Here is a 14,439-nt window from a genome sequence, read left to right on the forward strand (position 1 = left end):
GATAATAAGGATAAGTATCGCTCGAGTTTGAGACTAGCAATTGCGATGCGGAGTACCACGTTTCATTGGTAAGGAACATAGAGATGTTCGAAGCATGCAAATGGATATTCATATGATTAATGATCGAACTACCCTATCCGGACTTTCCAAGTGGTTATCACTTATCGAGTGGATATAGTCCGCGGTTTTGGTTGTACACCATTAGTCCTTACTACTTGAAACATCATTGAGACTCTATATGCTAGTACTGTGCTTTGACTCGTTTACCGACTCTATTGGGGTCATCAGGTGTCGGGATTGGGTACAGTTACAACACATATAGGAGTCGATGCTTTGTTGTCAAGGATTCACCACATACTTGCGAGTGTGGATATCCTATGCGATCTGAGGAGATATTAGTGTGACGAATCTCTGGCCAGAGTACATGATGTGATTTAAGAAATGGTTTCTTAGTAGCACATGCGATGTCACTATTTGATCTTCAAGATGTATTGCATAGTTATCGAATCTCGAACGACTCTCGATATACTAATGGTTGTTGATTCGATTGGGATATATGGATGAAGGGACCGTACTGTACGCTAACCAAAATCTACTGGTTCTTGTAGGCACTATCAGTGATACCTAGGGAATCATGGGGCGATGTTGCTAGGCGCTCATACCATGATTCGATGGGCAAGTCGGAAATTGTTGTTCCGAGTCACAAGGAGTTGTGAGCCCACGGCTAGCTGTATCCCTGAACCATTGAGGGTCACACAGTGTAATGGATTTTTAATCCCCGTTGAGATAGTTAAATTTAAAGAGTTAAATTTAATGAACGAAGAAGTTGGACTTCTTATTTAAGAGTAGAGGAGTAAGATTTCCTAAAATGACATAGGGATGGCCATTTTTGGAAATCACTGAATTCAGATTCAGAAAAATTTATCTTGACTTTAAAAGGTGCAGAAATGGTTTTTGTGCACATTGGTGAAATCGGTTTATCAATCGGAGTCACGATGAATTTTATATTAATTTCTGAACATGCGGGCTTTGCTTGTCGGGCTTGAACTTATGACTAATAGGCCCTAAGCTGTTAGTGGCCTACATTATAAATAAGTTATTGCAGTACAGAAATTACACACAACAGGTCACAAAATAATTTTCGAAAACCCTAATTTTATTGATTGTGGCCGCCGCCCCCTCTCCCTCTGCTTGAGAAAAATCCAGCCTGTGATTTTGAATTACAGTCTGGTTTAACGGATCAAATTCGTTAATCTCTTCGTAGAAACTTCTGATAGATTTTCTAGTGCAATCTATCAGAGGGATTGAATATCCGTTCGTGGACCTGATTGAAGAACAGTTCGTCCATCAGTTCCAGGGATATACAACAAGAGCAGAGAAATCTGTTGGTGTCCAAAATCTCGATTCGAGATTAAAGGTAAAAATTTTATAATTGTTAATTAATTTTTACACACACAATTTAATTGTAAGGTTGATACCCATTATGGAATCGTTCCATACAAAAATTTTAAACTTCCGCTGCACCGGGTATCAATCATAATTGATCTGAACGCCGAGTTCTCCAACATTCATAGCTAATTTTGCGAACCTAATGGGGTTGTAGTTCCACCCGGACTATAGACGAGGGGATTGAAATTTGAATCCTATCTAGTTATAGCTAATTCTTCGGTTAATTATTGGGACTTTAAAATATGAGATTCAATATCCGACGGTGCGTAATTATATCTCAAGGGAGTTGTGTTGTGTTGAAGGATTGTTGAGAGGTAGGGTCACACTGAATTGTTATAGGTCGGCTAACGGTCTTGAGACTTTGTCTTTTGAAGTTGCATGTTGTAAGCCCGGAAATTATTTAATTTTAATCCAAGAATATTTAATTTGGGAATATTTAGAGTTTAGAATTAAATTCTAATATTCTTAAATGAATAAGGATTGAAATTGAATTAAATCGCTTCTCCAGGGACTGAATTGTAAATAGCCAAAAGTTTAGGGACTAAACTGCAATTTGGATAATATTTATCTAAAGATATATCTATTTTCAGCCCTTTTCAACGTGAAGCATCAGAATTAAAAAGGAAAATGCAGAGAACACGGCTGAACCTATCCAAGACGCCATTTTCACCCGTAAAAGCTTCGATAACTCGCGATCCGGTCACTAGAAATTCGAAAGAAATATATATTTGCGATCACCGCTCCGAGAGCTACATTTTGGTACAAGTTTCATTCTCTTTTCTCATATTTGATTTTTATGATGACGATGGAATTTCATGATTTTAAGATATATGCATATTTGAGTTGTACCGATTATGTATTCGCAGAAGGTTCGGAAAAAAACTGTCGTTCGGATTTTATATGATTTTAGAAAGCAAAATTCGAACCATAATTTGTGTCTATGCTGATTTTTGAGTTATGTGAGCTGATATGATGAAGATTATAAGATATATTGATTGTTGGATTGATTTGATTATGATTTGGATCGCCGGTTTTTAACCGTTACGCCGTCGAATTTGGAATTGCTACACATTCAAGCCTATTGAAGTAGTTATGTCTAGATGGAGTTGTTAGTTGATTTGATAGATTATTATCCTATTGTGGGGACCTCGGGTGCTAATCTAATCTTACAGGGCAATTAATAACTAGAAATATTCAATCAGAATATTAGTCTGCTTATAAATCAAACAATTTATTCTTTTTGCGACGTGTTTTCGCGTTGCCAAATGTAAGGTTTTGCGTCGCCTAATGTCCTGTATTATTTATTTGATTTATAAGCAGACTAATATTCTGATTGAATATTTCTAGTTATTAATTGCCTTGTAAGATTAGATTAGCACCCGAGGTCCCCACACATGTAGCTGGGGTAACATGTCACACACGCACGTTCAAATTCGACTGAAGGTGTATCATTGATAATCAAAAGTATTCGTGAACTTGTTTTTGTATGAGAATCTTCTTTGAGGCTATGCTATGCATGTTTCGTCCTTGATTATGTCTTTGTTATGTTTCATTTTGTTTTGCACGACTTGCTCGAGGGCGAGCAAGGATTAAGTGTGGGGGAATTTGATAGTTGTGTTTGTGTTGCATATTTTAACATCATTATGTTCTTGTTTTGCATGTGTTTTTTGTGTTTTAAATTAGTATTTTGTTCATATTTCATATTCTGTGTCTACATTACATGTTTCTCGATTTATTTTGTAGGTTGGACATATGGACAGAACCTTGGAGCGAGGGAAATGAAGCAAGAAAGTTTCAAGGCATAAGTTTGGTCGATCGATCCGTCAACTTCAACCGATCGATCGATCGGTCATCTTTTACGGATCTATCAAGATGGGCAGATCGGGAATTTTTAAATTTGGAAACTCTTTTGTTTAGGATTCTAGATTATTATTAGGTCATTATTCCGTTTTGTTGGGATTATTATCAGACTTTGAGGGCTTAGAACATCAAGTATTCCTTGGAGTCTAGGTTTTATTCCATCTTTTCTTAAGATTTCTTCTTTTCTTTTGTTTTTTCTTCCGTTTTTCATGAATCGTTGTGGCTAGGCTTTAGAACTTGGTTGAGAAAGACAAGCCCTTGATTTTATTCGTTCGTGAGATTCTAAATTTCATCCTTTAATTATTGTTGAATATCAAGAGTTGTTTTGTTTTATTTCATGCTTGTATGTGAGATTTTTGGATTGACCATCTTAAGATTTTGCTATACAATTTAATGCTAAATTAGAATTTAAATCCGTAATTGTTTGAATCAACTAATTTGCGAAGCAACTATGATTGATATTTTCTGCTTGTGAATTCGTTAATTGTATGGATGATGATTGACTAGGCTAAATACATCCGCTTGTGTATATGTTGTCTAGATTTGCCAGTTTTACACATTTGCATGCTACCTTGAATTTAAATCTAATCGCTTGTATTGAGTTAATTTATTTGTAAGGGTTAACTTAGAACGCTTGTGTCTAGTTAACTAAGATTAAGGTAAAATAGGAATTATGTTTTCGATGGTGAATATTCAATCAAAATTAATTATTTTTAGATAATCAATGATCGAATGAATGATTTCAAGGGTATAGTCTACTGATATCAAAGCTTGTTTCTTATTGATTTCTCCGTTAGAATTTAATCTTGCATGATAGTTGATAGAATTTCATTATAAATTGTTTTTAAATTTTTAGTAGTTAATCTCAAACTCAAAACCCCCTTTTACTTTATTTTTAGAATACATAAATTTCTCTTTTCCATTGGAAATGATCCCTACTCTCACTATTGCATATTTTTTTATCTAAATTTAGTTGGATAATTTGAACGTGACACGATTAAGCGCTACCAATGCCTCATTGATAAGTGCATTTTGTGCACTTAATTTGTGTTGATATTATTGGATAATTGTTTGGTTTCGAGCGGAATTACGTGGAAATTGTTGTTGTTGTTGTTGGATGTCAGGAAATATAGGAAATTTTGAAGTTATGATGGATGGAATCAAAGGAGTCAAGAAAAGGGCGAAGCAAGCGAAGATGGTTCGTAATTTTGAAGAGTAGAGAAAGATGGGACAGAATGCTATGCGCGCCCGCGCGTCACCTGAAGATAAGAGTTGGAAAATTTCCAGAGAGCCATGCGCGCCCGCTCCAAGAATGACGCGTGCCCGCGCATGATAGAGTCATTTGAATTATTGAGACAGAGGGATATGCGCGCCTGTGCGTGAAGGAGGCGCGCTCGCGCGTCGCTGAATATTTGACGAGGAGTTTTTGTAATTTTGGAAACTCTGGGATATCTTTGGTATTATTTTAACCGGTTTGAGTATTTAATGGAGTTTTCAGACCTAATGAAGATCTTATCTAGCCGCCAATACACACAATAATCTTGAGAGAAAATTCGTGAGAGTTTGGATCGAGATTTGAAGCTTGCTTGGAACGAAGACGAAGACTTTTCAACCGGACACGGAAGAAAGACTACGACTTTGTTATTCCTTCTTTGTTTATTTCTTTTGATTGTTGAATTATGTTTGAATTGTTAAACATGATTTGGATTGCTATGGATTTGAGTATGAACTAAATTTTTTATGTCTAGAGGTTGATGTAGCCTGGTCAAGACATGTTTATGAATTGTTAATTTTATTGAATTGAGTTCTTCTAAATTAATTGTGATTCTAGTTTTGAAAGTCTTTTCAATTTACTGGCCATAAATTGATTTGTCATATTTATTCAGAATCCGGCACTCGGGAGAGGGGATTTAGAATAGGATCAATAGAATTCATACTATTAATTGTTTATATGACTCGAGAGAGCTTATAACTTTAATAGAGCCTAGAAAGAACATTGTTTTACACATATCACTACAAGTATATTCTCAATAGGGATATTAGAATTAATCTGTGGTTGATACATTCTATTTGGCACTCGGGAGAGGGAAATAGTATAATCTATGTGTTCTTGGTTATTAATTGAAATGAACTCATGAAAATAGACTAATTAGGAATGAATATTGTCGAGACAAGGTGAAATCAAAACCTCTAGACTATTTCTCTTTGATTGATAATCTCTTAAGAATTTTGTGTGTGCGCATTTTACAAACTTTACTATTTATTTAATTGTTCAGCAAACTTCTAAAGTTTAAATTTTTCTAAATAAAATTAAGACTATTTTAATTACAAGCATTGAATATTTTCAATTTACTCTCTGTGAAAACGATACTTGATTCATTCACTATATTAAAACTTGACACTCGTACGCTTGCGAGTATTTTGCAAAACACTCATGGCGAAATAATCACTAGAAAATAAATTCAGTTTACAAAACCAACTAGTGATTGTTTTACGAAAAACTAATTTTCTCAAAATATTGAGAAAATAAAAGACTATATTGAACAATAAGAACATATATTATTATTATTTTAGTAATCCATATACTATATTGAAAGATAAGAAAAAATATTATAATAATAATAATTATTATTATTATTATTGTTATTATTATTATTATTATTATTATTATTAATCAATATACTTGTTTATGTGTGAATTATATAATCGAATAAAATTAATTAGAAAACATGGTTAAAACAAATTTAAAATATTTTTAGTAGATTACTTTTGTATTTGAAAGAGTGCATGATACAATTTTAAATAAATAAGTTAATTGAAGAGTCACACAAATAAATAATTAAAAAAAAACATATTAATTGTGTAATGATGAAAAAGGATAGCCATGTAAATTTACAATAAAACTCACCTAATTCACAATTTTTATTCATACTAGCATAGCCGCACACGCGCTGCATGTGTATAAAATAATACAATATACTTAGTATATATGTTATATATAAATATTATATTATTTTAAATAATTTTTAAAATTATGTTTTTTTATTTTTAAAATTATATAAAAATAAATTTAAAAGTTACCTATCATTCTATCTTATCTATAACTGTTAGTTGAGAAAAATATGTAAATATATAAATAAAATCTCTTTTACTTATTTATATATATAATGTAAAGGGTAATTTTGGAAAAAAAAGATGGTATCCTCCCTCTAAGGTGCTCAACTTATATATAGTATAGATATATGTTTATAATAGTAAGTAATAGATTATAGATAGATTAATAGCAAAATTACAACTTTTTTATTTTAAGGATGCATATACTATATTGTAAGATTAAATAGAAAAATCTTGTGCAATAAATAAATTAAATATATTTTGTAGGAAAAACTCAAATAAAAAATAATAAAATAATAAATAGTATGTAGGATTGAGCGCGCTACTAGAAAAAAAAAAAAAAAGCTTTTACTGACACTAAAAATTGTCCATATATCATATGTATCATGACATTTTGGCTACGATGACATTTCATAAAAGTGTCCTCTATACTAATGTTGGAAAAAGCCTTACGACATTTTTCAATGACATAATAACATTCATATATATACACTACTATTGTCATGAACGAACACTAAAATGACAAAATTAGGGAAAAATACATTTTTAGTCCTTATACTTTCATATCAAAACATTTTTGACCCCTAAACATTTCAACACAACACTTTTAGTTCTTAGACTTCAAAAATGGTAACAAAATTAGTCCTTGACATTTATTTTAGAGTGAATTGTCCTAAAATTCCTAATACCCATCCTAACTTTATTGTAACTCCCTAGTCAAAAGATTCTTTACTATAACTCCCTAGGACCACCAAACTTGAATATTTTAATGTTTAAATCTTGTACTAGATTGTTGCTAATCTGTGCTGGAAATCTATAGGTTGTATGCTTAAAATTTAAAGATTTTATGCTTGAATCTGGAGATTTCGTGCTCATTTTACAGTACAATATTTATCCGCAAAAATGGTATCAAAGCTTTAGGTTAATTATTCAGACTTTATATTATTCGTTAATTCATACTTTTCTTTGTTGAGGAGAAGATTTTTTTACAAACGATGACTTCAAACGAAGGTTTGAATCAAGAGGATTTTATTCATATAAAATCATATAAACAAGTTAATCTACTCACAATAGATTACTTACAACAGGTTGTGACTAATGCTCTCAATTTTGAAGAGAGTAAGAAAGATGATCTCTAACTCAAAATTTTTAGAGATTACTCCAGATTCTTCTAAACTCTCCGGAGATCTTAGAGAAATTCAAAATACGGTACAATATTATAGCAATCAGCTATATGAAATACCTCGGCAAATAGAAGAAATCCTTAAGAAACAAGAAGAAATTCTTGGGACTCTAAAGGAGCTTCAAAATAAAATCAAAAATCTAGAACACATTTCTGGTTCTAGAAAAGGAAATACAGGAGGAAGATTACCACTCTCGTTTGGTACCGAACCTTTGTTACATCAGAAAGGAAAAACCAAAATGGTTCAAAAACCTTTAACTGATGATGAAAGGATGATTAATCTTATAAAGGCAATATCAGAGAAAACCACTATCTGATGACTACTTTAGAAAGATTAAATCTCGAGGATCTACAAGATCTTGCGGATTCTTTTGCGAATCTCAAAGAAGTAGATCTAAAAATGAATTCTCCTGAGGGTAAACAACCCATAGATAATCCCCCAAGATATGTGGTTAAAACAGAAGAACCACATAGTGAGTTCCAGGTTGGATAAAATTCACATCCAGCAGGAACCAGAACAAGAAGGAGTAAAATCCCACTTCATCAAACTCCTTACGGAAAAACTGTTTTAGATCCTATACATCCTTACGGGGTTATGTTAAACCTTGATGTTTTGAAATTTAAAAATAGAGAAGATCTTATAGATGATTGGACGTCAGCTATGAGAATTGCAGTAGGGACATTAGATCTCAATAAAGAAGGATTCATTAAACTTCTAGAAATGAGTCTAATGGGATCTGTCAAGATTGAATGGGAGATGACTATGCCAGATATGAATGAATCAATCTTAGCAGGAGAATCCCTTAGCGAGATTGGAGAAAGAATGGCCACTCTATTTAAAGCACAATTCATAGGGATAGGCTATTTCAATAATCAAGATACAGAGAAAAAGAGAAGATATACTCAAGCTCTGTATAGCCTCGAGTTACACGATATCTGTTTAGTTGATGAATACATTATGTTATTCACTAAATACAGATGGAATTCAGGAGTCGAAGAAAATGTAGCTATTCAGCTATTTTTCGCAAAAATGCCAAGTCTATGGAGAGAAATGCTAATTAAAGAATACGTTCCAGGTCATCTTGATACATTGGCAAGACGCGCGTCTTTTTTGAAAGGAAAATTGGCAGAATGGTGTCATATGGCAGCATTACAGAAGAACTACAAGAAAATAAGGGGTATAGATAAACGTACACCTTTATGTTGTAGAGAAAATGATCTTCCAACGATCATTGGAAATAGATCGCAGGGATTTAAAAGGAAGAAATTCAGAAATAATCCCTATAATAAAAGAATGAGAAGTTCTTGGAAACCAAGAACATTTTGGTCCAAACAAAAGGCCAGATCTTATAGATCAGGAAGAAGAAGTGGACCTACAAGAACATCCCCAGTAACAAGCTCATCACAAAACAGGGGAAGAACACCATCAAGAAGAACTTTCAGAAGAACTCATTCAAGAGCAAGTGAAAGTTTCAAGGATTGCAACTGCTGGACATGCGGAGCAAGGGGACATATATCTACAAATTGTCCAGAAAACGAGAAAAAAGGAGTTTAAACTCTTTGAAGCAACACCGGATATGGATGATGCAGTCTTCTTTCAAGATCTAGTCCAAGTATATCAATTTGAGGATATCCCCTCAGATGAAAGCATATACGAAGAAGAGATATTGTTTAGTCAAGAAAATTCTAAGGATGAATCAGAATCAGAATAAAGAGGAGGTGTTTCGGCATGAAACACATGAAAGTTTGGCTGGATTCTTTAGCCAAACCACGATATCTCATTATATGGTCCAAAGGATTATGAGAGAAAATCCAACGTTACAAAAGTACCAAGGATTTTCGGCGGGACAAGTAGAAAGAATCTTATGCAACCTAGGGCTTAGACAAAGAAGGCATAATTTGATTTACAAAGTATCCAGAAGGGAAATGGCAATCCCTATGGAATTAACAAGTAATCAAATAGAGATGCAGTTAATTCCTTTTGAAGAAATAAGAGAGGAATTGCAAAAGTTGAAAGGTGAGGTAGCAAGGACGATGTCTTGGATTCATATTGGAGCAATCCAAATAATGATTAAGGCAAATTTTAAAGAAGGAATAGATTCACCCATAGATATCGTAGTATGCGATAAAAGAATGGGGAATATTCAAGATGCTGTCCTGGGTACTATCTCAGGAAATCTTTGTGCGGGAAAATTTGTAGGAGTTATTTATCCAAGAATAGCCTACAATTTAGCTGACAGGGACTTTAGTCGAGCCTTGACGTTGCATCAAAACATCAAGGAAAAAAGACTAATGAAGGAAGGTAATAGACCATATTCTATTACATATCAAATTTCATATGCTCTTTCTAATACTCACCATTCTGAATTATTTATTAGAAATGAGTTCATTGAAATTCCAGAGATCTTTGGGAAAGTTGCCCATGCAATATACCCAGAAAGAATTGAGTTTCCTTTAATTCAGAAAACAGACATTCAAATTCAAGACAGACCGGTTCTATACAGAGATCTTAAAATACAACCTCGAAGGTTATCTTTCCAAGGAAACCGAATGACAAGTAGGAGATGGGACAAATCTCCTATTCAAGAAATTCCACCAGACGAAAAGGAGTTTTCTATAATAGAAAAACTTAGATCTCCAGAATGATGGAAAGAAGTAAAAATAGTATTCGAAATTACAAGTCATCGGATCCAGTTCCCTTGTAACTCGATTTACTATTTGGAACAACATGAAAAAGGAACTTACCAAGGATTGATAAATATTGGAGAATTGGAAGTTCAAATCTGTGGAATTCCAGGAAAAGAAGTGGATCAGCTCATTCTTGACCTAGAGTTTCTGGAGGACCATAAACCATGGAAACGCCTTGAAAAAGGTATAGAGTTCATGGCAAAAGAAAAGACTTGGATGATTCAATAAGAATTCTACGAAATGGAAAATCAAGAGAATTGGATAAGGGACAATCCCTTAATCAGATTCAAAAACTCTGTTTACAAACAGAGGAAGAAGCAACTATTGAAATTAGTAAGTCATGAACATGATTTACTAGAACGCATTGAAGAGGTAGAAAGGAGTAACATACTCTACCTTCTAAAGCCTTAGAAAGACTAAAGGCGAATAGTCTTAATCGGATTACTGAGTTACAACACAGGCTGTTAAAAATGGCAGGGCCATTTAGTAATCCCTTTAAAAAATGACAACAAGTCCATTCTCCATATACATTCCGATAGGGATGTTGTATGAACAATATAAGGCTGAATACTTTGCAGCTTATATTGATTCGGGAGCAGGAATTTGTACAGCAAAAAGAGGAGTCTTCCCTGAAGAATGTGAAGAAGAATTACCAAAAATTGCTGGACGAGATTTCTCTCGAAGAATTTTAATTCTTTGTAAAGGAATAAAACAAGCAGGGATCCTTATGGGAGGAGCAGGTCAGATACCTTGGTACAAGGTAAAGACACCACCAATCTATTTCCATGATACAGGAGCTGATATCCTGTTGGGAAATAACTTCTTACAAATGTTTAAGAAGTACACACAAGACAATGAGTCAAGAAGGCTTATGTTCACTGTAATTTGTGATCATAAAATTATCGTTCAAAGACTTAAGGTTGCTTTTTATCGACAATTGCCGATAATATTTCGTAGCCAGCGTGGTGATAAAGGACAACTTTTTCACCCAAAAATAAAAGATCCAAGAAGGTTTGGAGAGACCATGTTGAAAATAACAACAAAACAAGAACTCCAAACAGAGGATATGGAGCTTCTCAAGGTAACTTTACATCACAGAGATATAGAGTTAGAAAATAAGGTATCCCTTGAAGATGTCAAAAAGAGGCTCAAAAAAAGTTACAACGAGCATCCTTTGGCTTGGTGGGATAGAAATCAACTCAAAGCCAGTCTTACTCTAAAGGAAGGCAAAGAGTATGAATTCGTCAGATATAAGCCTATCCCGATGAACATAACAGATCAAAGGGATATGAGAATGATTATCAAGGAACATTTGAACCTTGGTCTAATCAAAGAAGGAGTTTCACCATATAGCAGCCCAGGATTTCTGGTCAGAAATCATGGTGAAATAAAAAGAGGAAAACCCAGGTTAGTTATTAATTACCAATGTATTAATAAAATCCTGGAGTTTGATGGGTACTTCATACCCAGCAGAGAACATCTAATTAGATGTGTACGAAATGCTAGAGTGTTCTCAAAATTTGATTGTAAGTCTGGATTCTACCAGATAAGAATGGAAGAAGGCAGTAAGAAATTCACAGCCTTCTCTACTCTACAAGGACACTATATTTGGGAAGTTATGCCTATGGGATTGGCTAATGCACCCCAGATATTTCAAAGAAAGATGGATAACCTTTTTAAAGATTATTTCAACTTTATGTTTGTTTATATTGATGATATTCTTATAGCATCAAAAAACATAGACGAACACGTTAAACATTTAGAGATTTTCTCTAAAATTTGTAAACAAGAAGGACTGGTTTTATCTGAAAAGAAAGCAATCATAGCAACCAGGAAAATTGAATTCCTTGGTATTGAGATTGATGAAACTGGAATAATTCTGCAACCCCATATTGTGGAAAAGGTAAAGAATTTTCCAGATAAATTCAAAGATGTAAAACAACTCCAGAGTTTTCTTGGAGTAGTTAATTTTGCAGGGATGTTCATTAACAATCTAGCAATGTACAGAAAGGTGTTCAGTCCTTTGTTAAAAAAGGATGCTAGGTTTATATGGACTGATGACCATACTAAAGGGGTAAACCAATTAAAGGAAATATGTAAGAATCTCCCAAAAATGGCTATACCCTTAGATGAAGATGATCTGGTGTTATTCACGGATGCCAGTGACGAATGGTGGGCAGCAGTCCTTACCAAGATCACCCCAGATGGAGAAATACCATGCAGATACTGTAGCGGTCTTTTTTCAGAATCAGAGGCCATCAGATGGCATATCAACGAGAAAGAATTTTATGCAGTTAAAAGGGCTTTTGAAAAATGGCCATTATTTTTACTTGCTAAAAAATTCACGCTGAAGGTTGATAACACACAGGTAAAAGCTTTTTTAAGAAATAAGATTGAATCCAAACCTGAGAAAGCTAGGTTATTAAGATGGCAAGCATTATGTCAAAATTATATTTTTGATATTGTTATTATTAAATCTCATGAAAATATTCTTGCAGATTTCTTAACAAGAGATGGGCAGTGACGTAGATTCCATCATGAAAATGCAGAGGCATCTCAGGGAACACCTTGGGTTGCTTCAAACCGAGTTCAACCAGTTAGTCATTAATGCTGAAATGGCTGGCAGGTTACAACAAGCTGATCGGATCAAAGTATCTAATCGAATTACTGGATGTATGCAAGCTCAAACTCAACTATGGGCTGCTATTCAAGGGCCAATTGTTAAGGCTATAGAGAAACCATTGGTTTCTCATAAACAGGAAATGTTAAAATCATTGGTTTTACAAGAAGAAAAAATACAGCCACCGGTTGTAGAACAAAAGGTTGAGGATTCCAAAACCCAAGAAACAAGTGCTAATCTATCATCAGCTTTTGATGAATTGGATGAAGCAACAATTGATGAGAAATACTCATCAAGTCAACCCTCCGCCTCTGGGGTAAAAGAGGAAGAGATCAATCTTAGGCCCAACACTGACAAGGGTAAATCTAAGATTGATACTAATCCAGATATTATTTCTCCATTCCAGGTTTATCAACAGAAATGGGAGAAATTGAAGACAAGAAGTGAAATCAACCTGAACACTTGCAGGGTTGATGTTGCAGGAATATATCCAAGGGTTTGGCTAAAAAAAAATGTCAATTCTAAGGATGTAAAGCTCTGGTATGAATTTGGGGCTTTGGCCTCAGTTTATACAACGTCACCAAGCTTCCCAGAGATATCACAGTTACCAAAATGGATCCAGGAAGCAGTCCAAGAAACATGGGCAAATAATGATCATTTGTCCAGAGGAGATGTGCTAGAATTATATTTCTTCAGTGCAGCTCCACAACCAACAGGGAAAGGATCACACGAACCCTTTCATTTCATCAAGCTAAGGAGACCTGATATGACGAGCCATAAATTTATCAAGGATCCTAAAGCTGAAGAAATACCCTTGGTCTCCACTTTTGGAGAAAATGAAATCTCAACCAGAAGGGCTTGGGGTATTTGGGTCTGTCTCACCGAGATGGACAAAGTCAAATTTCCGTTCAAATTCTATCAGAATTCTGTGAATGGATCGTTCCTGTTAAATACAATGACAGGAAAAACTACGACTTTCGCGGAAGAACTCTTCGAAAAGAAGAGAAACTTTTTGTGGAACAACAAGCTGCCGGAGAGTAAAGAAACTCGCCGAAAATTTTGTAACATGGCTCACATAGGAAGATGGTCAGAGGTTATCTGCCCAGAATGTCCTGATCAGAAGGAGCCGGAGTTCGGAAAAACATTCAGACCCCGAACGGATCGAAAAGATTTTTCCGAGACAAGCAAAGGTGGACAGGGACCACCAAAGATGCGTTTTTTCAGGGGACCACTGCAAAAGCAGAAGATGCCCCGACAACAATAAAGAAGACATGTGAGGAGGATAGAGCCAAAAGAAAAAGGACGACATGTGACTCCTCCACTAACAAAAGATGCCATCAATAATGGCATAACAAGACAAGGCGAATAACAGGTGACTCATCCACTAGCTAAAGATGTCGTTAATAATGGCATAGAAGGACAAGACAAATAGCTGTAAGATTCCCTGAAGTTTCTCGGTGAAACGAGTGGAACCTCAGCTATAAATACAAGCGTTCAAGGAAGCTGAAGACATCGAGCATTCCCT

The sequence above is a fragment of the Henckelia pumila genome, chromosome 2, assembly GCF_033568475.1.
Source record: "Henckelia pumila isolate YLH828 chromosome 2, ASM3356847v2, whole genome shotgun sequence".
NCBI classification, from domain to species: Eukaryota; Viridiplantae; Streptophyta; class Magnoliopsida; order Lamiales; family Gesneriaceae; genus Henckelia; species Henckelia pumila.